Raw genomic sequence first — 27757 nt, forward strand, 5'->3', positions numbered from 1 at the left:
ATTAGATGAGCTAGAATTTCACATAGTTCTCTGTAAGCATTAGCTATTTCATGAGTGCCTATGGTATGCCAGCACCAAGCTAAGTATTACCCATGGTGATCACTAACCCTCACGACAGTGCTGCTAGAGTCCCCCCATTAGTGATGCTGAACATTCGAGAACTGTATTTCCTGAAGTTACGTATCTTGGGTAAACTTGAGAATGAAGGTTGGGACGTAGGTCTGACTCATTTTGAAGTCTGCCCAACAGTGCTGCCTATATTCTTTGATAACTGGTCATGCAAACAAGTTCTTAAATATACTGGGCAATTTTGTTGAATGCACTTTGGAAATTATACTTTTGTAAACGGTGCCTAAATTCGCATTCACTTTTTGAGTCATGAGGTTACACTGCAGGCTCAGTTTGCAATGCTAGGTATCAACTAAGAATCCTAAATCTCTTATGTAGAGAGGCCAGATCCTCCCCTGCTCTGTCACAGTCCCCATTAATGTCATCGTCTGTCTGATGTTCCTACACGTCAGTATCATTTGGCTCTTCTTTCTGCCTCCTATGCGTATCTGCTTAGCTATGTTATTTACCCGTTCCTAAATATGTATTCCTGGATCTTTTTACCTGGTTGCCAGGGGACAGAGCATTTTAATACAATAGTTTCAACTATTAGAGCAACAGAACTCTTACCCCAAGGGAAAACACAAACATTCAAATGGAAAACAAACAGAGATAAATACCACTACCTAAATCTAAGCTCAAGGGCACCAAGCCCTACCACTTTATTTCTATCCCTGCCCTACAAGAATTTCCAGGGAGGCTTTAGGAAGTCCATGAAGATTGGTTGAGAAATAATTACCTTGGTTAAGCTTCTCCCTTTACAGTGAACCAGCTCATAAAAATAAAATCGTTTGCCTAAGATCGCGTAAGTGGTGGAAGCCGGAAGTAGCTGGAACCCAGCCTCCTAGACCACACCATCACGCGGCAGCTCTCTGCCCTCTCCTCTCTCTCCTTCCGGGTCTCGTTATAACTGTACTCCATCTTTTCCGTTTCTTTTTACTGCTTATTGTAAATAGTGTAGTTTTTGTAAATCATGTTTTTAATTTAAAAGTAGAGGAGTGGAATATTTTGTATTTGATTAAAAAATTATAGTCTTTAATAGTGTTGCTTTTTAGCTGTTGGCTCTCCATTAATTTTGCTGTCAGTGGCCCATAAATAAACAAATGCAGAACAAAACAGAAAAGCCCGTTTCTCACGCCAGCTCACGAGTAGAATGTGGACTAGAATAGCACCTCGGCTCCCTCATGGGTGAGGCCATGCATTTGGAAAGCATGCCCTCCACTTCCCCGCTTCATGGATATATTTAGCATAATTTCTCTTTGTGGGTGTTTATAGTTGTTATTCGACTTTAAAGATAAAAGTTTTCAGAATCTTAGAACAATACTCTATTATAAACTGTCTTTATGGTTCAGTTTGTGGTGCTTAGAATGTGCAGTAGGTCGATTTTCCAAATATCGAATTATATATACGTAGCCCTTGTCTTAGTTTACTCCAGCCGCCATAGCAAAAGGCCACACACTGGGGAGCTGAAACAAGACATTTACTTCCTCACAGTTCTGGGGGCTGGAAGTCCCCGATCCAAATGAGGGTGGGGTCGGTTTTCTCTGAGTACTTGCCCCAGGCCTCTGTCCCTCTTTGGCTGGCACCTGGCCTCCCTCTTACAGCCTCTTCACGTGGCCCTCCCCTGGTGGGGCTTTCTGTGTTCGGTCATCCTCTTAAAAGGGATACCAGTCATGGGACGCCTGGGTGGCTCAGTTGGTTAAGCAGCTGCCTTCGGCTCAGGTCATGATCCCAGCGTCCTGGGATCGAGTCCCACATCGGGCTCCTTGCTCGGCAGGAAGCCTGCTTCTCCCTCTGCCTCTGTCGGCCAGTGCTCGCGCGCTCTCTCTCTCTCTCTCTGACAAATAAATAAATAAAATCTTAAAAAAAAAAAAAAAAAAAAGGGATACCAGTCAGACTGGATTAGGGCCCACCCCTGCTGGCCTCGTTTTGTAAAAGTATCGTAATTACCTTTAAAGACCCAGTCTTCAAATACAGTCACATTCTGAGGTACTGGGGGTTAAGGCTTCAATATATTAATTTGTGGGTGGGTGGGGACCCAGTTCAGCCCATAACTATCTCTAAAGTTTAATGATTAACTGACTTTATCCAGTTTTGTGTACTCTTAGAGGTTAATAGCAAGAATTTTCATGCAGAGCTCTTCAGGGACCCAGCTGACCTTTTTGTTTGAAGAATAAGTCAACATTATAGATCTTTTTTTTTTTTTTTAAGATTTTATTTATTTGACAGAGAAAGATACAGCAAGAGAGAGAACACAGGCAGGGGGAGCAGGAGAGGGAGAAGCAGGCTTCCTGCTGAGCAGGGAGCCGGATGCGGTCTCAGTCCCAGGGCTCCGGGATCATGACCTGAGCTAAAGGCAGACACTTAATGACTGAGCCACCCAGGCACCCCAACATTATAGATCTTTTTAAAACACATAATCTATTTTAAAAACTATTTATTACTACAAAGCACATATGTGCATATAGAAAATACGGAAAAGCAAAAATAAGAAAAACATTTTCACTACCCAGAGTTTACGTCCTTATATAGCACTTGGTTATTACTGAGTAATAACCTTCTAGATCTTTTCATGTGTGTGTCTGTGTGCTTGTATGTTTTATCAAATGAGGTTGTCTTGTACCTACAGTTTGTAACCAGTGGGTTTTTTTTTTTTTTCAGTTAATAATGTCTGCCTTTCCTGGTTAATAAACTTAAATTTCATTTACTGCCCAGTGGTACCAGCTATTTATTGCTCATAGTAAACCACTCTACAATTTAGTTGCTTAAACAGTGTCTTATTTTCTCACAATTTTGTGAGTTGGCTGAGGGAATCTCTGCTGGTTTGGCCCCGGGCTGGCTCACACGGTGTGCTAGCTGGAGAGTTGACTGGGCTTAAAGCACCAAGACGATTTTGCTCTCATGTCTGAAAGCTGGTGCTGGCTGTTGTCGGGGGCACCTCTCATCCTCGTGCAGTAATCAGATTCTTCACAGCACGGCAGCCTCCAGGCAGCTCATGAGAGGCTGCCAAGAGGCTAAAGGGAGAGGCTGCAAGGCCTCCCCAGGCGAGGCTCTGGAACTCACACAGCCCCACCTCTAACACAACACCAGCCCAGATTCAGTGGTATAGAAATAGACTTCGCTACTGTTTGTTTGTTTTTTTTTAAATTAGGGTATAGTAGACATACAGCAGTTTATTAGTCTTAGGTACATAATATAATGATTTGGTATTTCTATATATTGCAAAATGATTAGGTAAATCTAATGAATGTCCCTCATCACACCTAGTTACAGAATTTTGTTGTTGTGATGAGAACTTTGAGGATTTAACCTCTTAGCTATTTTCAGATCTGCAATACAGTGTTACTAACTGTGGTCACCATGCTGTACATTACATCTCCATGATTGACTTATTTTTTTTCTGACTTATAACTGAAAGTTTGTACCTTTTGACTCCCTTCACCCATGTTGCCTGCCTCCCCCCACCTCTGTTTCTGGCAACTACCTAACTGTTCTTATTAGCTTGATTTTGTTTGTTCGTTTGTTCCTTTTTAGAGATTCCACATGTAAGTAAGATTGTGTGATATTCATCGTTGTCTAATTTATTTCACTTAGTGTAATGCCCTCAGAGTCCATCCATGTTGTCACAAATGACACAATTTCATTCTTTTTTATGACTGAATAATACTCTGTTGTGTATACACGTACCACATTTTCTTTTTCCGTTCATCATTGATGGACACTTAGGCTGTTTCTGTATTTTGACTATTGTAAATAATGCTGCAGTGAACATGGGGGTACATGGATCGAGTTTGTGTTTCTGTTTTCTTCAGGTAAATACGCAGTAGTAGAGTTGGTGGATGATATGGTTCTTCTATTTTTGATTTTTCTTAAAGATTTTATTTTTAAGGAAGCTCTACACCCAACATGGGCCCAAACTCATAACCCCAAGATTGGGAGATGTGTGCTGAATGAGCCTGCCACACAACCCTCTATTTTCAGTTGTTTGAGGACCCTCCATACTGTCTTCCACAGTGGCTATACCACTTTGCATTTCCACCAAGATTGCACAACGGTTCCCTTTTCTCCACATCCTCACCAAAGACTTCACTTCCTGATGAGGGAACTACAAGTAGTTTGTGGCCATCTACCACACAGGTCCATCCATGTTCACTTTTCACTAATTGTTGCATAGTATCCCTTGCAGCTGATTTGTCCAAACCATGACCCAGTCCAGGAACCTGAACTTGGTTATTATGTCCTTGACATTTCTTAATCTGGAGCATTCTCTTTTTTATAGTGGTCTGAGAAATATGTCTTATAGTATCTGTTAGTTCATCCTTCTCTCTGCTGGATTCTGGTAGTTGGGAAGTTAGAGCTCATCTTGATCGAGTGACATGAAATGTTTTAGCTGGAATAAATCATAGGCGATATTGCATGTTTCGTATCGTATCACGTCAGGAGAAACCGATTATCGGGTTGTTAGTAATGCTGAGACTCGATTACAGAGGTGACAGTCTACTCCCTTTATAACAGGGCTATGTTTTTCCTTTAGAAGTGAAAATAACTTGTGTGATGGTTTGACATCTTCTGGTTTTAACAATTAACACTCAATAATTACTTGCTTAAACCAACTATTTAATTATGAGTTACAAAATGGTGATTTTATAAATCTGTCATTTCTTCTATATTTATGGGCTGGCATTCTTTTGTCAAGTATGGCTTTTTTTAATCAGTCCTTGGTTACCCTGAGATACAGTTTCTGGTGGAAAGGCAAGAGTCATTCCCTTTACCTGTAGGTATTCAAAGGAAGAAGTTAAAAAGCTAACTCAAACGGGGCTGCATTTCAGGGTCCCCGATACCGACTCCCATCAGTCCTAACCAGAGGTAGCTTGCTCTGTTTACTGTTCTGACTGTTCTTTTCCTCACTTAGCGGTATATTCTAGAGTGCATGCTGCAGAAGTTCATAAAGACCCTCTTGTTCTTTATCATCACTTCCTAGTATGCCATTCTGTTCCATGATGTGCCTGACCAGTTCTCTGTTAGAGACGGGAGGACTGTTCCTCATCTTTTATTTTGTTGCTTCAGGTATAACTTGCACATGTCATTTCCCACTTGCATAGGAGAAAAACAGTACTTGATTCCTGGAGGGAGGTGACTGGATCTGTATTTTGCACATACGCTTCCCTAGGAGTTGGACCATGTTACACTCCCGCCACATTGCGTGCGAGCACCATTTCTCCACGGAGTGCCGTCACACCTGGGGACATTTACGTGTCTCACAGGTGAGGTGTGGCAGCTCCGTGTAGAGCTGATGTACATTCTTCTTCTTAGTGAGGGTGAATGTCTTCACTTAGGGTTCAAAGGTCATTTTCTTTTTTTCCTGAGAATTATTTATTTGCATCCTTTGGCCATTTTTATCTTAATATTCAAGGAGCTCTTAGAGAAAATAACCATTTGCAATGTGCACTGTAAAAATTGCACTGCTTTCCATTTGTCTCTTGACTTTATGATGTTTTTACCAGGTAAAAGATTTAAATTTACATGTGGTGGAATTTATTTTAAAACTATTTTTATGGCTTATGGATTTTCAGTCATAAACCATAAAAATCTTCTCAACTTTGAGGTTATAAAGGAATTCACTGATTTTTTTTCCAGTGCTTGTATAGTTTTATTTTTTGCATAGAGTGTTTTGATAACATGGGAACATAAAATAGTATCCAACCTAATCTTTTTCAAATGGCTCCTGGTTTTTCTAGCCCCATTTGGTAAGACATCCAAGTTTACACTGACTTGAGCTCTGCCTTTCCCATATTGAATTTTATGTTATTTTTTGAAAGATTTTATTTATTTATTTGACAGAGAAAGACACAGCGAGAGAGGGAACATAAGCAGGGGGAGTGGGAGAGGGAGAAGCAGGCTTCCCACGGAGCAGGGAACCCGATGTGAGGCTTGATCCCAGGACCCTGGGATCGTGCCCCAAGCTGAAGGCAGACACTCAATGACTGAGCCACCGAGGTGCCCTGAATATTTTAAATTCTCATATATGTTAGGATCTGTTTCCTATTCTTTGTTGTGTTTGGTTTCTTGAATTGTCTTCCATAATCATGCTGTTTTAGTTTATCGGAGTTCTACAGTGTGCTTTAACCTGGCAAGACTAGTTCCCTTTATCTTCCATTGCTCTTCTTTTTCAGAACCTTTTGGGGGCCCATCATGTTTATTTATTTTTTTAACAAGAACTTTAAAATCGAATTGTCTAGTTCTGGGACGGGGGACCTCACTAGGGTTATTTTCATTGGGATTGTTTTGATTTGATTTAATTTTTTTTTTGAGAGCGAGAAAGAGAGAGAACATGTGCAAGGCAAGGTGGGCAGAGGGAGAGGGAGAGGGAGAATCTTCAGCAGGTTCCATGCTCAGCACAGAGTCCAGTGTGGGGCTCAGTCTAACCACCCTGAGACCATGACCTGAGCCAAAGTGAAGAGTCCAGTGCTTAACTGACTAAGCCACCCAGACACCCTGGGATTATTTTAAATTTTAAAAAAATTGGGGAAGGGCACCTGGGTGGTGCACTCGGTTTAAACATTGGACTCTTGGTTTCAGCTCGGGTCATGATCTCTGCATGGTGAGATCGAACCCTGGATTTGGCTCTACGCTCAGCACAGAGTCTATTTGAGAATCTCTCTCCCACTGCCCCTCCCTTTCATATTCTCTCTCTCTCTCTCTCTCTCAAACAAATAAATAAATCTTTTACAAAATTTAGGGAGAATTCATATTTTTATGATACTGGTTATTCCTGTTTTAAGAACATGGTAAATCTCGTATGTTGAAATCTACTTCTGAGACCTTCGGGGGAGTGTTTTGTCATTTTCCTCCTACCCAGATGTCTCAAGTTAATCTTAGATATCCTGTCATGTGTTGCTGTTGTACATGGGGTCTTCTCTTCCACTGTATCTTCTAGCTGATGCAAACAGTCTTCGTACATTAATTTATACCCTGCTGTCTCACTGCATTTCTCACCCTCCCGCAGCACTGTGTCCCACCCTGTTCTTTCTCGGCCTGCCCACAGCATGCTGCTTGGTTTTGTCTCTCAGTTTTGCTGAAGGAACAGGTCATGGAGGTTTATAGTCATTCTTGCTGTCCTTTAGGAGGTTTTGAGAGCAGATGTGGAGATTCGCGTCTGGGTTGCTACCACACTCCCCCTAGGATTCATGGCTCATTGGGGATTTCATGACCAGTCTCATTCCCTTGGGATAACATTTGCCTGATTGGCACAAGCTTCTCTAAGTGATAAGATTATTATAACGTTGATATTGACAGATATTTACCTCTGACGTTTGTCAGCTATGGAGTGTAGTATTCCTCTCAGAACTGACTATGTACAACTATGTACAACATGCTTTCTTTAGTTGCCATAGCCTTCCATTCATTTCTGGTGTTTCTCTGGTCTTCAGTCTCAGGGCTTAGGCATGGTGACTAGACTTATCCTCTGGGCTGTAATTTGTTGACTGATCCTGTAAACCTGTCTGTTGTAAGTCATATTTCTGGTCATTGTGTTTTGTTTTGTTTTTAATTCTACATCATTATTATCTTCTTAAGCTCTTTTGTAATTTCTATCTAATGGCATCATATGGATTTATTGGATTTTCTCCTTTATATCCTTTTTAGCCTTTCCAAATCTTGTAACATGCAGACCATACTTCCTTTTAATAACTTTTTCTGTACTTCATCTGTTCTCTCTCTGTCTCTTAAAATTCGTATTCATTTTAACTACAGTGGGAGGGACAACTATGTGGAAAATGATCTAGAAAAACAAATTTTCTTTTGGTCTTCTCTGATCTGTTAGCGATAATTTTGTCAAAACACCAGCTGATTTATGGCTGTGTACACCACCAGATTTATCAGCAGAATGAAGATACTAAAGAAGACAGTGAAGTAGCAAATCACAAAGGGTTTTACAAAGATGATGCCAAGGAGCATTGTTAACAACAAATGCCATCCCGCCTTTGTAGACAGTTCTGCCACCATGAATCACCCTGTCAGTATGAATTAAAGGTATTTAAAATACTAAAGTTTCACTTTTGAGTATTAACAATTCTCAAAATTTACAACGTGAAGCTGTTGCCGAGATGGTAAGAGTTGGAGTGGACCATGATACATTGCAGTCAGTGGTATGTGGCGAAACAGACAGTAACTGAAGGGTTTTCTTGCTTTGAAGTAAATATGACTGACTCCCAGCAGTGATAGAGATGTCTTAGAACTTTATCATGATTTTGATAAGCTGGAGTGCACTCACAGGAGGTGCTATTAGAATGTTGAGCTACAGTCAAAAAAAAAAATAATAAGATGACTTTGGCATGACGTTAAAAAGAAATTGTTTTCACATGTGTGTGTACATCCTGTTAAACAGACTGTACTTGAGATACAAGACAAGACAAGGTGCAGCCGGGAGATTTGGGTGGCTTGGAGGAGGAAGAGTAGGTGGAAATGAGAACCAGAATGTGTAGGAGTTAATGTATTTGAGGCCAATCTGAAGGAAGAGAAAAATTTGTAAGAAAAAAAAATAAAAGAAGGCTAAGTAATAGTGTATGGTGGGAGTAGGAGAGGAGGACAGGTTATGGGACTAAAAGCAGTTAGCTCTTTGGAATTTGCCACCACAAGAGGAAACATGGGAGAGAAATGCTAAATAAGAGACTCAGAGATTTAATGGTTAGAGGGATGCCTGGGTGGCTCAATCAGTTAAGCATCCAACTCTAGATTTAAGCTCAGGTCATGATCTCAGGGTCTTGGGATAGAGCGCCACATTGGGCTCTGTGCCGGGTAGGGAGGCTGCTTAAGATTCTCTCCCTCTTCCTCTGCCCCTCCCACTCATTCCCCTTCTCTCTCAAAATAAAGAAGTAAATATTTTTTTAAAAAGGTTAGATGACAGAGGTCAGAGTATTCCTGGAAATAAGCAGGTCTTTGGAGAATGAGAAGCAGAATTTTAGAGGCTCTTCGAAAGCAGGATTTGTAGGATTTCACCCTTCTTTTTGTCTGTTCATTCTACTTCTCCTCCTGCCAGCTGATTTCCATGAGATTGCATAAACATAACATAGCCTTAAGAAGTTAGCCCGACTCTTTCCATGGTTATCTCTTTGCATCCTCAATGGAGAGCAGTGCTGTGTAGGTCATTTCTGTAATCTTCCGTAACATTTGAGGACTCATCAAACTCGGTATTTTGAGTGGATTTCAGTTTCTCCACCTGTTAATAGAGGCACATAAACTAAGAACAGTGGAGCGTCTTCTGGGTTCAACAGCAAGTCAGATCAGATGTGCAGAGGTCTTGAGTTACTGAAACTGTCCTCCAACAACTGTCAGTGTATGTTCCTTCTCAACAAAATGAATTTGTTCCATGCTCTTAATTCTCTTTTAGCATGACTTCTCAACAGTGATGCTCATAGTGTGAACAGAAAAAGTTGTTGCAAATACTTAGAAGTGATTTTGAACACCTATTTTTTGTCTTGAAGTGGAAGTAAATAATATGTACATAGAAAGTAATAATTGTGATTGAGAGCAGATGCTGTTTACTCTCATGTTAATTCCTTAAGATATATTTTCCCAGTCTTATTGAGATATAATTGACATATAACATTATATTAGTTCAAGGTACACAACATAATGATTTGATATATTTGTATGTTGCAAGATGATTACCATAGTGAGTTTAGTTAACATCCATCACCTCACATAGTTATAAATTATTTTTTTTGTGATGAGGAATTTTGAGATCTACTCTCTCAGCAACTTTTAAGATATGCAATACAGTATTTTTAATGAGAGCCCCATAAGATACTGTCTGAACCATATGAATAATTTTGTCTTAGGGAGTTCCTGGAATCCTGAAAATTTTGTGGGGATATTCACTTCAAGTTCTTAAGATTAATTTATTGATTTAAAAAATAAATTTACTAGTTTAAAGACTACTTCTCTCTCTTCCAATCTCTCCCCACCTTCTTGTACACACAGAAAAGACAGACAGACACATACACACACACAGAGTGTGTTATTCTCAATCCAGGGAGGAAATGTGATTGAGGATGGGGCAGGCTTAGAACAACAAAATGAAATCTACTTGCTATTATTAAGTATCTGTGTAAATTAAGTGTCATTGAAATAAGACATAAATTGCATCCCTTATATGAAAACAATTGACCTAAATTAAAGGAACATCATCTAGTTTATTTTATCTTACTGTTTTTTTGAGAGAGAGACAAGAGTGTGTGTGTGTGTGTGTGAGCGTGGTGGGAGGGAGAAGAAGAGAGAGACTCCACACCCAGCACAGAGCCTGATATGGGGCTCCATCTCACAACCCTGGAATTATGACCTGGGCTGAAACCTCAACCAGCTGAGCCACCCAGGCACCCTGAGAAAACGATTTTTTAAAAAGGAACTGTAAAGAATCTGGCATTGCTATTTCTGATCATTTTCTACAAGGACGTATCAGTTCTACAGTACTAGAATTGCCGTTCGTTGGCAGAAGTCTTTAGCACTGTAACTTGTTACTTCTCTAGACAAACTTCACCCAAACTTTTGGGTGAAGCCTTTTTTTCCCAACAGTCTGTGGGCCTGATACTGAGCCACTTTAGAAGCATTGGTGCTCTTTCAGGACTCCAAATACCGATCAGAATACCATCAGAATACCGATGGCTCATACAAGAGATGACCTGTGCCTTCACATTCTTCAAGTTCACTGTGTAGGTTGCCTGGAAGAGTCCTGGGGATATTGACCCCTTTTGGTACAAGAGGTGAACTGCATCAAGATACTGTCAATTCTGAAACTCTTCCTTCATGCTACAAATATTTGCCTGCATACTGTGGGCCCCGTCTTGGAAATAGTAGCAAACCACCTTGACAAGATTCCTGCCCTCAGGGCCTTGTAATCTGAAAGGGGTATAGACAGTAAATAAATTAGTACACAATTAAGTAATTAGTTGAAGTAAGTAGTTGGAAGGAAATACAGAGGGCACTAATGAGGGCATGTAATGAAAACACCTAGGTCTAGTCGGGGTTGTCAGGCAAGACCTTCCCAGAGAAGTGAAATTTTCAGTGTAATTTAAGAGGAAGAGCAGAAGGTAGGTGAGGGACACGAGGGGATAGGGAAGAGCAGTGCAGACACAGGCCTCCACCCAACATGCACGATAGCCCAAAGACTGGAAGACCAGAAAGAGCAGTAGAGGTCTACCAGAAGGCCAATGTGAACCCAGTGGAAAGTTCTGTGCAGCGTGGTTGTGAGGTCAGATCATTCAGGGCTTTTAGATCTTGGAGTCCGGTAGACTTGTGTGACCTTGAGCAAGTCCCTTAGTGACAAGCATGATCTGTAGCTTACTCATGTCTCCGTTAGCCTTTTCTGCATAACAAACTAGCCCAAATTAAGTGGCTGTCACACAGCCGTTTTGGGGGAACTCCATCTGGGCTCGGCGCACAGGGATGGTTCTCTCACTTTGCTCTCCTTGAAATCTTTCTCTTGGTTTGCAAAGGGCAGCTCAAAAGTCAAGTACTGCGAGGACTGAAAAGCATCCATTGACTAACAGCACGAGGTTGTTTTTAACTTTCACCTCTGGTGATATCATGAGGGTGAAAGCTGTTGTGTAGTGTGTGGAGGAGTGAACAGAGCCTGCGGTGGGCAGAAAATGGTGGCCACCCCCAAATGCTCACATCCTGATCCTCGGAACCTGTGAATATACTGGGATACAGGACAGATGAGAATTAAAAGTTGCAGATGGAATTAATATTGTTAGTCAGCTGAGCTGAAAATGGGGAGATTTACCTGGATTATGGGTGGACCCAGAGAGGTCTTGAGGGGGTTTAAAAGTCGAAGAGGAAGGCAGAAGAGGGGAGTCCAACAGAGATGTGACTGCAGAAGAGGTTAGAGTGACACAGTGTGAGAAGTGACTCAACTATCACTGCTGGCTTTGAAGATGGAGGGGGCCGCGAGTCACAGAGCGCGGGCGGCCTCTCAAAGCTGGAAGAGACCAGGACACAAGCCCTTCCCCCAAAACTTCCAGGATAAATACAGGCCTGCCGACACCTTGATCTTAGCCCAGCGACATGCATGTCAGACCTCTAATTGACAACATGAAGTCATACGCTGGTGTTGTTTAAAGCCACCAGGTCTGTAGTCATTTGTTAAAGCAGCAATAGGAAGCGAACAGAGGGTAAGTAAGGAGGGTCGGATACCCACTGAGACACTCTAAAGAAGTTTTCCCATGAAAGGAAGAAGAAAGAGAAGATGGGACATGCAAGATTTAGGGAGGATGGTAGCATGTTTTAAAATGGGAGAGGTTTTGTGGTTTTGAATTTTCACGTTATTTGTGTGATTTCTGAGTTATTTTTGTGCGTCTTAGAGATACAGCATCGGAGTGCTCATCTGGCAGTCCCAACTACTATCACATAAAAATCTTTAAAAGCAAGTTAATTGCACTTGAATAAAAATCAGATCTCTCTGCAACTTTAAAACTTGATTGCACTAAAATATCAATTCTATAAGAACATTTCTCTTTAGTTTGATACTGACTAAAACTAATTATACCCTACTAGTACTTTATGGTAATGTATATTAAACATTTATAAACCTTCAAATTACATTAAGAAAGTAGATGTCCAGACACTGTGAATTTGAATTTTATATTTAGGTCATTACAATTAAACTTGGCATTATTTTTCAGTCCTATGAATTGTAATTGATCTCTATAAATAATAACCATGGTTAATAGTCACCATGCCATAAGTACTTGCTGTATCTCTGGCCAGGTTTAACTCTTGGTAGCTCATTGAATCCTTATAACAATATTACATGGGAGTTTTTATTCACATTTTACAGATACAGAACATGAGCCATTAAACATAAAAAGATCCGTTTAGCAAATACAGAAGAATTAAGATAGAATCATATGTCTTATGTTGGCTTTATTGTGATTTTTTTTTTTTTTACAAATCTCTGCTTTTTAAAATAATTTTTTAAAATTTGCATATAGGGGCACCTGGGTGGCTCAGTTGTTAAGCATCTGCCTTTGGCTCGGGTCATGATCCCAGGGTCCTGGGATCGAGCCCCACATCGTGCTCCCTGCTCCATGGGGAGCCTGCTTCCTCCCTCTCCCACTGCTTGTGTTCCCTCTCTCACTGTGTCTCTCTGTCAAATAAATTAATAAAATCTTTAAAAAAAAATTTGCATATAGTTATGTTAGTTTCAGGTCTACAACACAGTGATTCAACTTTTCTATGCATTAAGCTACCTCACCACAAGTGTAGCCACCTACCATCTGTTACCATGCAATGCTATTACAAAATCACTGACTATATTCTCTATGCTATTATGCTTTTTGTCCCCATTGACTTACTCATTTCATAACTGGAACCCTATTGGCCCATTTTGTCCATCTCTCCACCCTCTTCCCTTTGGCAACCATCAGTTTGTTCTCTGTATTTATAAATCTGTTCCTCCTTTCTGTTTGTTTATTCATTTGCTTTGATTTTTAGATTCCACATATGAGTGAAATCTGGTGGTATTTGTCTTTCTCAGTTTGACTTTTTTCACTTACTATAATACTCTCTAGGTCCATCCATGTTGTTACAAATAGGACGATATTCCTTTTCATGATTGAGTAATATTCCATTATGTACATATACTACATCCTCCGTATCCATTTGTCTATCGGTGGACACTTAGGCTGCTTCCATATCTTGGCTCTTAGGAATAATGCTGCAATAAATGTAGGAGTGTTTTCATGTTCTTTGGGTAAATACCCAGGAGGAGAAATACTGGGTCATATGGTAGTTTTATTTTTTGTACTTTGAGGAACCTCCACACTGTTTTCCACAGTGGCTGCACCAGTTTGCATTTCCACCCACAGGACACAAGTGTTCCTCTTTTTCTCCGTGCTCACCAACACTGATTATCTTTTGTTTTTTTGATTCTAGCCGTTCTGACAGGTGTAAGGTGATATCTCATTATGGTTTTGATTTGTATTTCTTTGAAAATTAGTGATGTTGGTATCTTTTCATGTGTCTATTGGCCCCTCTGGATGTCTTCTTTGGAGAAACATCTATTCAGGTTCTCTGCCCATTTTTAAATCTGTTTTTTTGGTGTTGAGTTGTGTAAGTTCGTTAACATATTTTTTATTTTATTTTATTTTTTTAAAGATTTTATTTATTTATTTGACAAAGATCACAAGTAGGCAGAGAGGCAGGCAGAGAGAGAGGGAGAAGCAGGCTCCCCGCTGAGCAGAGAGCCCGATGTGGGGCTCGATCCCAGGACCCTGGGATCATGACCTGAGCCGAAGGCAGAGGCTTTAACCCACTGAGCCACCCAGGTGCCCCAACATATTTTTTATATTGACCTGTTGACATATATTCATTTTCACATAAGAAGCTTCTTTTAGTTTGAGTCAAGGAACCAGCAGTCTACACAAACATCACTTAAGGTGTTCTGTTGTGTGACTGAAACATACCGAGTCCAGCTGTTGCACACTCTCAGGTTTCCTTCCCCTCTTCTTTTCTTTGCATTGAAAAATTTCTGTATCTTGGAAATGCCTGACAGATTGGTAAAAATGTAAACATGATGTTAATATCAAGAGTTGGTGAGAGCTTGGCGTTTTAAGGCATTCATTCATTGTTGATGGGGAATGTAAGTGACTATAAGCCTTTTTGAGGAAAATACTTATAAAATATTTTCAGCAATTATGAAAATTTAGTATGTAAGTATGTTACAACTTAACAGTCTAATTCTGTGAATCTGTCCTAGTGATCTATACCTGCCCAGACAAACGTAGTCCAACCAAGAGAAGGTATGGTGGAATTAGAAAATCATCATTGGATTCTAGATGGGTAGGCAATAGTTTGATGAGGAATACAGTATTTCTACATAGTCTCAATTCATCTCCCCACAATTTACCAGTTAATTACAAAAGGAAACAATAACTTTACTGTGGAGAAACCTGGCAAACACCACATTAATGATACAATCAAAATTAGCACCAGGGTTGGGAGAACTAACATCACATGCTTCCTGATATTTTCTAAGACAGGTAACATGATTTTGTTGATATTCCTTCCAAGAAGGCATAACCTGCATCTAATCATGAGAAAACATCAGGAGAAAAAAATGAAACTGAGGGTTTGAAGTTCACAAGGTAACTGAACTATCCTCTTTATAGATGTCAAGATCAAGAAAGAAAGAAAGATAAAGGTCCAGACTAAAGACCTGTATCTCCAGTGCATTGTGTGATCATAAACTAGATCCAGGACTGGAAACAAAGGTAGCTAGAGAGAACGTTAGTGGGACAAATGGCAAAATTTGAATAGAGTGTAGATTAGATAATAGTGTTTTGTTGTTTTTTTTTTAAACTCACAACCCTGAGATCAAGAGTCACATGTTCTCCTGACTGAGCCAGTCAGGCACCAGAAAGATGTAGAGATTATATGTGTGGCCTTTGTATGTATAATTTCTCATAAGTGAATATTTGATGAGATATGAACTGAAGACAAACGGAGGTTCTAATCTCTGGCAAGAACCTCAATGGTAGCTCTTCTCTGTTGCCAAATCCATATTCCTCTGCTTTAACAGGCAGGTGGGCCAAGGTGATGACCTCTTAGGAAGAATTAAGGTGCCTTCCACAAGATTGGGGGTATTCCTGCAGTCAAGGCCAAGTATTTTTTTTTTTTTTTTAAGGAAAACAGCCCAGGTTCCATTCCTACAAGATATAAATTAAGTCTCTTAAGTTATGTGCCATAAATATGTCAGTGATAATTTTAGCTTGGCACAGTCTCAAAAAAGTTTGAAATTCACTGTTTACTATACCCACTTAAAAAAAAAATGAAAAACCACTGAGGGGCACCTCAGTGGTTCAGTGAGTTAAGCGTTTGCCTTCGGCTCAGGTTATGATCTTGGAGTCCTGGGAATCAAGCCCTAAGTCAGCCTCCTTGCTCAGCTCTTGTTCTCCCTGTGCCCCTTCCCCTGCTTATTTTCTTTCTCTCTCTCAAATAAAATCTTTTTAAAAAAAAACATAAATATAGCCCCCTAGAATATCTTCTTTTGAGCATTATGACATTCTGATGAGTCCTCTAAAACTTAATTATGAAATACATGTAAGCTAGTAAAATTATATGACCAAATATACAGAATTATTAGCTCTAAGCCATTTACCTATTTGAAGGACAGAATAGTTGATCTTAACGCAGTTTCTGGGACAGCGATTGGCAAGATCAACTGCATGATGAGGCTGCTCCTGGTAAGAGAAAGTAAAACCATATTTGGGAGGGTAAAGCGCAGTTCTAATATGGCAGTTCTAATATGACTTTGGAGTCAGACTGCCCATGTTCATAATCCCTGTTCTCCCACTTACCAGATATGCAACTCTGGATAATTTGTTTAGCTTCACTATCCTCTACAGAGTACCTGTTTTCTCCTAAACTATTAGAATAGTACCTAAGAGCAATGTTTATGAAAGTCAGATTCATTGCCATATCTAAGTGGAACAGGCAGTTAGAAGGTACCCAGTATTCCTGGTTGTTATTACTTCTCTGGTCTCAAAAGTAGCAGGCTGTGTTAAGATAGGAATTTTAAAGGAGAGCCGCCAAAACCCTGTTTTATGTCACTGAACTCCCACCTGTCAGTAGCCCTTTCCTGCTTCTTGACTTATGGGTTATTGAGATGCTGCGTGAATACAGACAACAGGAGCCAGGAATGTTCATGAGTCAACGCTGCTTGGTCCATTTTTGTCATACGTCCTGAGAGACAAAAAAGAGTCAGGAGTATCAGTAAAAACAGAACATTCTCGTGCTGTTTCTGACAGTTTCCCTGTCATAAAGAGAATAAAAACAGTCAGCATTGGCTTAAAACAAAAACAAAAACCCAGACTTAATGCTTGCAAAGAAATTGGCAGAACCTTAAGAAATTTAATTTCCAGAAATCTAATGAGTCCGTAATTTGTATAGAAAAGTTATTACTCAGGGTACATGAGTTGGCATGGACCAAGAACTCACCAGACTGAGTAGATCCGAAATAATTCTAGTAATGGACAGTCCCCACTTGGGGACTTTATTCAGGCTGAGCTTTTTAGTAAGACCTTTACGTGAAGAAGTGCAATTTATTGATGAATAGGAAAGGGATGGGGTGGGATGACGGTTCCTTGAATTATAAAGCGGAGAAGATTGTTCCTTTCAAATGTCTGTAAGGATCTGAGTTTTCACAATGTCACCAACAAGGTCCATCCCATTACTAACTGTCCCAGAATCTGCCCGCATTCCTGAGTCTGGTGTTCTCATTCAAGAGAGTACAAATTTTATAATTCAGCTCATATTTAGCAATATCTCTATGGTCTTTTCTAAATTTTGTTTTATTGTTGTCTCGCTGCCTGATTGGCTAGGTTGTTTTTCCTTAGGGCAAGCCAAGCCCAGCCTTGCCCTGGTAGAGTTGCTAGAGCTCTTGATAAACACACGGGTGTTAAGACACCAGAAATGCAGTCCCAGCACAACCTCAGGAGTCAGAGATCTTGTTGAAAATGAAAACCCCTTGCTCCACTTCACTTTTTAAAGCTCTTAACCTCACCAGTCCAATTCCAAATGCAAATCAGCCCCAGGACAGTGATGACAGGCAAGGGGAACAGTCAGCGGGAAATGAGCTTGGTGCCCCGGAGAGGCCAGAACTGGGCGTGCACGCTGGAACGATAAAGTTCACGGTGCTGGCGAGCTGCAGGACACCACTCTTGACCGGTTCCCGGGTGCTGGCAACCAGCACTCATTGGTTTGCTTGTAAATAAACTCATGGGAACTTTTCTGTACAAACTTATAATGTCATTTTTAGGGGTGATGTTTCTTAAACTTTTCTTTTGGCTTACAGCTCCCTGGAGAATCTGATAAAGCTGCGGGACCCTCTCTTCTCAGGAGAACGCACAGATTCTTACATATGCCTGAAAGCAAGTGCACATAATTTCAAGGAATTTACGTGAAGCACTTTCAGGATGGTTCATGGAACCACCTCTTCATGCCCTAAATCAGTCATAAGAATTCCTCTTCCTCAGAGGGTTCCAGAAGGGGTTTTCTGTACCTCTTAATGGTCTCAGGAAATAGAATTAAGTGTGATGATGATGATAATGGCAACTACCATTTATTGAGCTTTTCTTGTTTGTCAGACACGGTGTATTCCTCATAGCCAGAAGCGAACTCTGGACCATCTTCTCCAAACCTGTTCTTCCAGCAGCCTTCCCCGTCTCAGATAACACCAGCTCCATCTCCTCTAGTGCTCAGTTGGGAGCGGATCCGTACCCCCACTGCTGCTGTCACCTTCCTCCTAGCCACCATCCTTGCTCACCTTCTGTTGCATGTGGTCTCCTTATTTCCACCCTTGCTCTTTGCAGATCAGCAGCTAGAGCCATTGATCCTTGTAAAGTGCAAGTCTTACCATGCCACTGCTCTACTCAGAATCCTTTAAAAGCTTCCCATCTTATTTGGAGGAAAAATGAGATCCTTCCAATGGCCAATGGCCAGCTCAGCTCCAGAGGCCACTTAGATCACAGTACACTGTGCAGTGTATGTAGCATACAGAGGAACCCCACTAATGGTCTCCAAGACCTTGTACGAGCTCCCCCACCCCGCTAACTCAGTGACTTCTGGGACCATGTCCCTCCTCCTACTTTTTCCTCATTCACTGTGTTCTAGCCATGTTAGCTTCCTTCCTGATGCTTAGATACACCAGGCCCTCTTCTGCCCAAGGGTCTTTGCACTCGTTGATACATCTGCCAGAAACAGTCTTTCCCCAAATATCTGCTTAGTTCATGTCTCCACTTTCTTAAATTCTTTGCTCAAAAGTCACCTTGGTGAGACATACACTGACCACACTTACTAAAATGCAGTCCTCATCTCTATCCTGGCATTTCCTATCTGCCTTTGTCTGTGTTACTTTTTCCATAGTAATCATCATCTTCCAAAGTATTCCTAGTATCTAATTTACTTATGTTTCTCTCTTCCCAATGGAATGCAGCCTTCATTAGGGTGAGATTATTATCTGCCTAGTTCAGTATGTATGTGCAGTGTCTAGAAAAGTGATTGATACATAATAAGTTCTCGAAGTCTGTTGAATGAAATGAACAAACTGTAGAAAAATATATTGTTCACCTTTTTATAAATACAGTTTTAGATTCAAAGAGATTAAACAACTTACTCGAAGTCACATAATTGATGCACGGTATAGCTAGGATTTTTGGATTTTCTAATACTCAAGACCTGTGTTCTTATACACCAAAGATACTTCTTTCCAAGGATGTGTAAAATAAGAAGTCAAAATGTAGTCCAGAAGGGGTAGTCTTACAATGCTGAAGAGTCAGAAGTTGGCATTTGGGGCCAACGGAGTGGCTGTAAATTGTAGAGGAGGCACCCTGCCAAGAAGGGAACCACAGGTGAGGCAGTTCAGAGATCTGTGTGTGTGGACTGACTTCTCAGCACGGTTGCATGGGGCGAGAATCTCAGTGGCCCAGACAGGAGCTGGAAGGCTGAAAGCTGAATAAAGATTTCGGTAGCTCCAACCTCACGGACAGTTTAAAGTTAAATTTCTCCCAAGGCACAGGGACTTGGTAAACTCCAGAAGACTTTCATCAGAATTCTAGAAGAGCTGTGCCATAAGAGTAAGTACCGCACTCCCAGAATCAAAAACTAAATGATGATAGTGAATTTTAACCCCTTGAATAAAATAAACCCGTGAGTCCCTTCAGATATAAATTGAATGATGTGGGTTGGAATAATTACCTGGCTTCAAAGTACCTCTCCAAAATCACTTACTAATTACAAAGGTGAAATAGTTAACTTCATGGTAGAGAAGCCTAGGAGACACTGTCTTAATCAGATGATCAAAGTGAAAATCATTATTATTAGGATGAATTGAAATCATCCCTCACCTGAGATGATACAGCAAGAGCGTTGTCATTTCCATGATGTTTTTCGCAGTGATGCACACCTGAATGTTATCAGCAGGCACATCAGAAAAACTCAGGTTGTGGGACAGTGTACAAAATATGAAGCTTGTAATTTTTAAAAGAGTCAAGGGAAGACTGAGGAACTATTCCAAACTAAAGAAAATAGATGACTAAAGTTAACATCTGATTCTGAACTGGAGCCTTTTGCTATAATATTTTGGGAAAAACTAAGGAAGCGTGAAGTTAGAATTGAGGATTAGGTGGTAACAGAATATTCAGGTTAATGTCCTGACTTTTTAAATGATAGGTTGTAGCATGAAATGCAAATGCAAGTATGCACATGAGTGATGGGATATCAAGTTGGCAAAGTACTTAGATGGTTCGTGAAAAAACTTTTATATACTATATTTAAAACATTTCTTTGAATTTGTAATTATTTCAAAATTAAATGACAAAAAGCAATTGTATCTCTATATACTAGCATCAAACAACTGGAAAATGAAATTTTAGAATATTCTTAACAGTATAATTTTCTTAAACATAAAATATTTGGGAATAAATTTACTCTGTAAACTAAACATTGCTGAGAGAAATTAAAACCTAGTTAATAGAGAGCTACATCATAGTCATGGGTAGGAACACTCATTATTGTTAACATGTCATTTCTCCCTAAATTAACTATAGATGCAAAACTGTCCAAATCAAAATCCAAGCAGGCTTTTTTTGGTAGAGATCAACAAACTGACTCAACTTCTTATGCAAAAACAAAGGAACTAGAATAGGCCATCTAGTCTTAAAGAAGAAAAAATGCATAAGGCTTAAATGTCTTGATTTAAAACTGACTCTAAAGTCACAGTAATCAAGGTAGTATGGCCTACAATGTATAGGTCAGTGGAATAGAACAGGGACTCCAGAAATAGACCCACTTCTGTAGCCTTTTGATTTTTGACAAACCTAACAAAGCAATTCAGTGGTAAAGAAGTAATGGTGGTGCTAGAACAGCTGGGTGGCTGAATGGGAGAAAGTGAATCTCAGCCCTGTTTTGTTCTGTGCACAAATATTAATTTGAAACAGACCCTAAACATAAAAATTAAGCACATAAAGCCTTTACAAGAAATCACAGGAGAATATCTTTCAAACTAGGATAGGCGAAGACCTTTTAAAACACTAACCAAAACGAGGAGGATGGGAACAGGATGAGAAGGAACAGGAGAAGGAGGAACAAGAGGAAGAGGAGGAGAAAGCTGAACTAATAAAATTAAACATTTTCTGCTCAAAGATACTTTTTTTAAATTAACATATAATGTATGATTTGTTTCAGGGGTACAGGTCTGTGATTCATCAGTCTTACACAATTCACAGCACTCACCATAGCACATACCCTCCCCAGTGTCCATCACCCAGCCACCCCATCCCTGCCACCCCCCTCCCCTCCAGCAACCTTCAATTTGTTTCCTGAGATTGAGAGTCTCTTATGGTTTGTCTCCCTCTCTGGTTTCGTCTTGTTTCATTTTTCCCTCCCTTCCCCTATGATCCACTGTCTTGTTTCTCAAATTCCTTATATCAGTGGGATCATATGATAATTGACTTTCTCTGATTGACTTATTTTGCTTAGCATAATACCCTCTAGTTCCATCCATGTCATTGCAAGTGGCAAGATTTCGGGGGGGGGGGTTGTTGGCTGCATAGTATTCCATTGTATAGATACACCACATCTTCTTTATCCATTCATCTTTTGATGAACATCTAGGTTCTTTCCATAGTTTGGCCATTGTGGACATTGGTGCTATAAACATTGGGGTGCATGTGCCCCTTCAGATCACTACATTTGTATCTTTGGGGTAAATACCCAGTAGTGCAATTGCTGGGTTGTAGGGTAGTTCTATTTTCAACTTTTTAAAAAAATATATTTTATTTATTTATTTGACAGATCACAAGTAGGCAGAGAGGCAGGCAGAGAGAGAGAAGGAAGCAGGTTCCCCACTGAGCAGAGAGCCCAATGAGGGGCTCGATCCCAGGACCTGGAGATCAGGACCCAAGTGGAAGGCAGAGGTTAAACCCACTGAGCCACCCAGGCACCCCTATTTTCAACTTTTTGAGGAACCTCCATGCTGTTTTCCGGAGTAGCTGCACCATCTCACATTCCCACCAACAGTGTAGGAGGGTTCCCCTTTCTCTACATCCTTGCCAACACCTATGGTTTCCTGACTTGTTAATTTTAGCCATTCTGACTGGTGTGAGGTGGTATTTCACTGTGGTTTTCATTTGCATTTCCCTGATGCTGAGTGATGTTGAGCACTTTTTCTTGTCTGTTGGCCATTTGGATGTCTTCTTTGCAGAAATGTCTGTTCATGTCTTCTGTATTTTCAAGAGATACTTTTTAAGAAAATTAAAGTTAAGACACTCAGTCAGAGATATTTGCCATACATGTACTTGACAAAGAACTTGTATCCAAAATATACAAGAATGCCTTTAAACAATAATTAAAAAAAAAAAAAAAGAGCTTGCTCCTTCAATGGTAATGTGAGGAGCTGCATGGACCCGCTTTCCAGGAAAACAAACATAACTAGTAAGAGTTATTTAAAATAAAAATTAAAATCTCTGGTGGTTGGCCTGTGGATGGGCATTCAGCAATTGAAAAAACATTTATTCAAGAAAATCTAAATATCAGTAAGAACAGCAAAAGTGGGTGACTCTTGGGCCATGACCTTCTGCCCTTCCCCACACTGTGTGACAGAAGCTCCATATAGGTGGGTGTAGCCAAGAAGTTGGGGCCTTCTCTCCCCTCAGCTCCCAGTTAAGGGATACAGTTTCTCATCAGGAGGTTGCAGGACACCAGCATTTCTCATTCACCCAGCTCTGTGTTACAGAGGATAAATTCCTGGCAAAAGGGCTGAGAGGTTGGGAGCTCCTTCCTCGGCCCACTCCCCCCCTCCTAGGGCAGAAGATCTATTCCAGGCTTGGAAGATTGAGAATACAGAGTTCTGATGCCCTTACCCCACTTCATTTGTAGGGTGAAGGTTCTGTGCTGGTAGAGGCAAACTGAGGAGGCCAGAGACTAGTGCCTTCATGCAGCACCATGTTAATAAAGCAGGGGTGTCACTCTGAGAGAAGTGGGCCATTGTCTTCACCCCCAGCTCCAGAGCAGTGGATCAGAGATTTCCCCAGAGGGAGAGGTATTGTTCATAAGCACAGAGCTCTGAAGTTCTTATCAAAAGAACTGACTTTATTTGAAGTAAAGCATGTGGGAAGTTCAAGCCTAAGGATGCTTTTGAGGGGGGAAGAATGGAAATTTTGGTGGTAAGCAATTAAAAGGAGGCTTGGTAGCTCCATTAGAGCAACGAAGTAAACTGTTGGAGTACCAAAGAGTAGGAGGGAAATAGTCAATTATGAAGAACAGTCTTGGGTTCCAAACAGATCTCAAACACTGGCCTTAAAAACTAATCCTACAAAGGAGCCTGAATTTATTGAATCAGACTATGAAGTACTTTATGCCCTGGGGCATTATTGAAAACAATAGATCATTCAACCAGCAATTAGTGGAGCCTAACAACTGGGTGTAATACCAACAGAGGCAGACAGCTTAACAGATCAGGAAAAGGAAGTAAAAAAGAGCCCTGCCAAACCATGTGTGAATGCCCAAGGTTGTGCCCTGCACAGAGCAATGTCAGAGATTACTTACAGATAAAACAGGCCATACTAGAATACCCAAATTATTTAATAAAGAAAGAAAAAAAAATAATAAAAACAAGCCTCTGGTAGGGGTAGGAAGTTGGAATCAGATAACTTAAGTCTACAAGAAAAAGAAGACAACCAAAAATATAATAAGAAAGCTAATATGCTAATTGTAAATATATACTTGTTCTCCTCTCAGCTTCTTTGAAAGACGTAAAATGTGTAAAATAATACTTATTGGTGGTTTTGTAACACGTAGTTGTACTGTGTATAACAATAATAGCGTAAAAGGGGGAGAGAATGAGCTGTATGGGAGTAAGGTGTATATATATCACTGAAATTAAATCGATATAAATCTGAAGCTTTTTTTTAAAGATTTTTATTTATTTATTTATTTATTTGACAGACAGAGATCACAAGTAGTCAGAGAGGCAGGTAGAGAGAAAGGGGAAGCAGGCTCCCTGCTGAGCAGAGACCCCCCCCCCCCCCAGGGTGGGGCTCAATCCCAGGACCCTGGGATCATGACCTGAGCCGAAGGCAGAGGCTCTAACCCACTGAGCCACCCAGGTGCCCCTGAAGCTGTTCTTTATGTTAATGTGCATATAGTAAGCTATAGACCAACCACTAATAACTAAAAAAAAAAAAAAGTGAAATTCGTTGAAGGAATTAAAATATCACACTAGAGAATACTCACTTAGTGAAACAGAAAGTAGTAAAGGAGGAATAGAGAAGAAAAATTATATAAAATATATAGGAAACAAAAAAGTAAAACAGCAGGCAGAAATCCAACTATACCAATAATAACATTAAATATAAATGAACTAGACCATATAATCAAAAGGTAAAGCTTGTCAGATGGGGGAAAAAGATTCAGCATTATGCTGTTTATAGGAGATACAATGTAGATTCAAAGAGACAAATAGGTTAAAGAAGAAAGATGGAAAAAGATAAATCACACAAACAGCAACCACAAGAAAGCAAGAGTGGCTTACTATCATCAGACAAATAGACTTAAAAACAACAACAACAAAATGTTACTAGAGATTAAAATGGGACACTTCATAATGATAAAAGGACCAATTCATCAGAAAGACATAATAATTATAAACAAATATGCATTTAACAACATAGATCCAATATCCATGAAGGAAAATTGACAGAAATAAAGGGAGAAATAGACAAGTCAACAATAATACTCCACTTTCAATAATGTATAAGATTAACTAAGCAAAAGAGAAGCAAGGAAATAGAAGATAAACCACCTAGATATAACAGATATCTGTAGAACTCTCTCCAACAACACAGCTGAATACATATTTTTCTCAAATACACAAGGAACATTCTTTAGGATAGACCATATGCTAGGCTGTTAAAAAAAAAAAAAACCTCAATAAGTTAAAAAAGATTAAAATCATACAAAGTATGTTCTCTTATTCTCTGACCATGATGTGATAAAATTTGAAATCAGTAACAGAAAGCGATTTGGGATAACCACAACTGTGAAATTTAATAACATACTCTTACATAACCAATGTGTCAAAGAGAAATCAGGAAATACTTCAACATGAGAGAGTCTTATGACATGCAGCTAAAGCAGTGCTCAGTGGGAAATGTATAGCTGAATCATCTAAATTTAGAAAGAAAAAATATTTCTTTTTAAAAAGAAAACGATTTTGAAAAGAAGAACTCAGATCAGTAACTTAATCTTCCACTTTAAGGCAGTGGAAAAAGAAGAGCCAACTAACCCCAAAGCAAGCAGATACAAGGAAAATAATAAAGATTGGACCAGAAATTAATCAAATAGAGAATGTGCAAATAATAAAATGAATTAAACCAAAAGATAATTCATTGAAAAGATAAACAAAATTGACACCTTTAGTTAGACTGACCAAGGAAAATGGAAGAAGACTCAAATTAGTAAAATTAGGAATAGAAGAAGGGACATTAGTACTGACGACAGAATTTAAAAAGGTCATAAGAGAAAACCATGGACAAATGTATGCCAAAAATTAGGTAACAAATAAATTCCTAGGAAGGCACAAACTAATCTACTGGAGGAAATACAACATTGGAATAGACCTTTAACAAGTAAGGAGATTGCAGGAGGAAGAGGAGCGATAGTAGTAATAAACTAACCACACTGAAAAAGTTCAGACCCAGATGGTTTCCGTAACGAATGCTACCAAATGTTTAAAGAGGAATTAAGTGCTTAAACAATGAATTTTGGAACACTGGGAAAAAATTAAAATTAAAAAAAATAAAGAGGAATTAATACAAGTCTTCACAAATGTCCAAACATAGAAGAGGAAGAAACACTTCCCAACTAATTTTATGAGGCCAGTGTTATCTCAATGCCCAAACCAGACAAAAATATCAAGATAAAACAAAAAAACTATAGACCAATATCTCTTATGAATAAAAACACAAAAATCCTCAACAGTATACTCTCAGACTGAATCTGGCAACAAATTAAAGAGATCGTATACCATGGCCAACTGGGATTTATCCCAGGAATGCAAGGGCAAGTGAAATCAGTCACGAATAAGGGACAAAAACCATATTATCATCTTGGTAGACATAGAAAAAGCATTTAACAAAATTAAACACTCTTTCATGATAAAAACACTCAAAAAAGAAGGAGTAGTGAGCTTCCTGAAAATCAGGAGCCTAGAAATCAAGAGCTTTTCTTTCTCCCTAAAATTAGAACGTAGGCAAGAATATCCACTTTCACCCCTTTATTCAACACTGTAGGCAAAAAAAGAACATAAAAGACCTTTACCCTAAAAGAGAAGGATAAAATCTGTGTTTATAGATGACATGATCTTGTAAATAGAAAATCCCAAGGAATCCACTAAAAAGCTATTCAAACAAATGAACAAATTCAGCACAGTTGCAGAAGGCAGCTGAGGTCATTTGTATGACCAACATACAAATTCTGTACACCACTGAAAATCTGAAAATGAAGTTTAGAAAACAGTTCTATTTACACTGCAATGTAAACACTTAGGAATAAATTTAACATTAAATAAGTGCAAACCTGACACTCTGAAAACTACAAAATGTTGTTGAAGGATGTGAAAGAGACCTAAATAAATAAAAAGGTCTCGTGTTTATGGGTTGAAAGGAATACTATTCTTAAGACGGCAGTACTCCCCAAACTGATCCACAGATTCAACACAACCTCTCTCAAATTCTAGCTTATTTCTTTGTAGAAATTGACAAAGTGATCCTAAAATTCATAGAGAGGTCAAGGAACCTTAGAATAGCTCTATAACAATTTTGATAAAGAAGAATTGAGTTTGGTAAGACTCAGCACTTGCCAATTTTCAAATACACTACAAAGCTACAGTAATCAAAGTGTGGCACTGGAATAAAGATGGACATATAAATAAGTAGAATGGAACTGAGTGTCCAGAAATAAACCCTCACAGTCCATTTACAGTCAATTGATCTTTCAACAAGGATGCCAGTGAAGAAGGAACAGGCTTTTGAATTAATGGTACTGGGACAAATGCATAGCCAATTTCACATGGGCTAGTTTCCAATTGGACCCATACCTCACCTCATTTACATAATTAATTCAAAATGGATCAGAGATGGAAAGAGCTAAAACTATAACTTTCTTAGAGGAAGACAGGGGTGAATCTTTGTGACCTTATGGCAATGGTTTCTTAAATATGAAAACAAAAGCTCAAGCAACTAAAGAAAAAAAACAGATAAATTAGGATTTCTGGGAGGATGGAGTGGTAAAATGTTTTAAAATTCAATGTGATATTGCATAACTCTGAATATACTAGAAACCATTGATTTTTATGCTTCAGATGGGTGAATTTCACGGTATGTGAATCATATTTCACATAAGAAAGAAAATCAAAAGAGGCAAAAAAAACTTTAATAGACACTTCACTAAAGAAGCTATAAAAATGTCTAATAAGCCATGGAAAGATACTAAATATCATTATTGATCAGGAAAATATAAATTAAAACCATAATGAGACACTACTACACAATGAACAGAACTAAAGTTATAATGACTGAGAGTACCAAATGCTTAC

At 39.4% G+C, this 27757-nt stretch overlaps 1 protein-coding gene across 1 annotated transcript in view; it reads left to right on the forward strand.

The window, feature by feature from the left end:
* The window catches only part of RPS6KA5 (ribosomal protein S6 kinase A5), a 180750-nt gene that overhangs the window by 72835 nt on the left and 80158 nt on the right, over positions 1 to 27757 (forward strand). The gene's annotated exons all lie outside the window — the stretch shown is intronic.

Source organism: Martes martes (genome assembly GCF_963455335.1).
Source record: "Martes martes genome assembly, chromosome: 7".
Taxonomy (NCBI): domain Eukaryota; kingdom Metazoa; phylum Chordata; class Mammalia; order Carnivora; family Mustelidae; genus Martes; species Martes martes.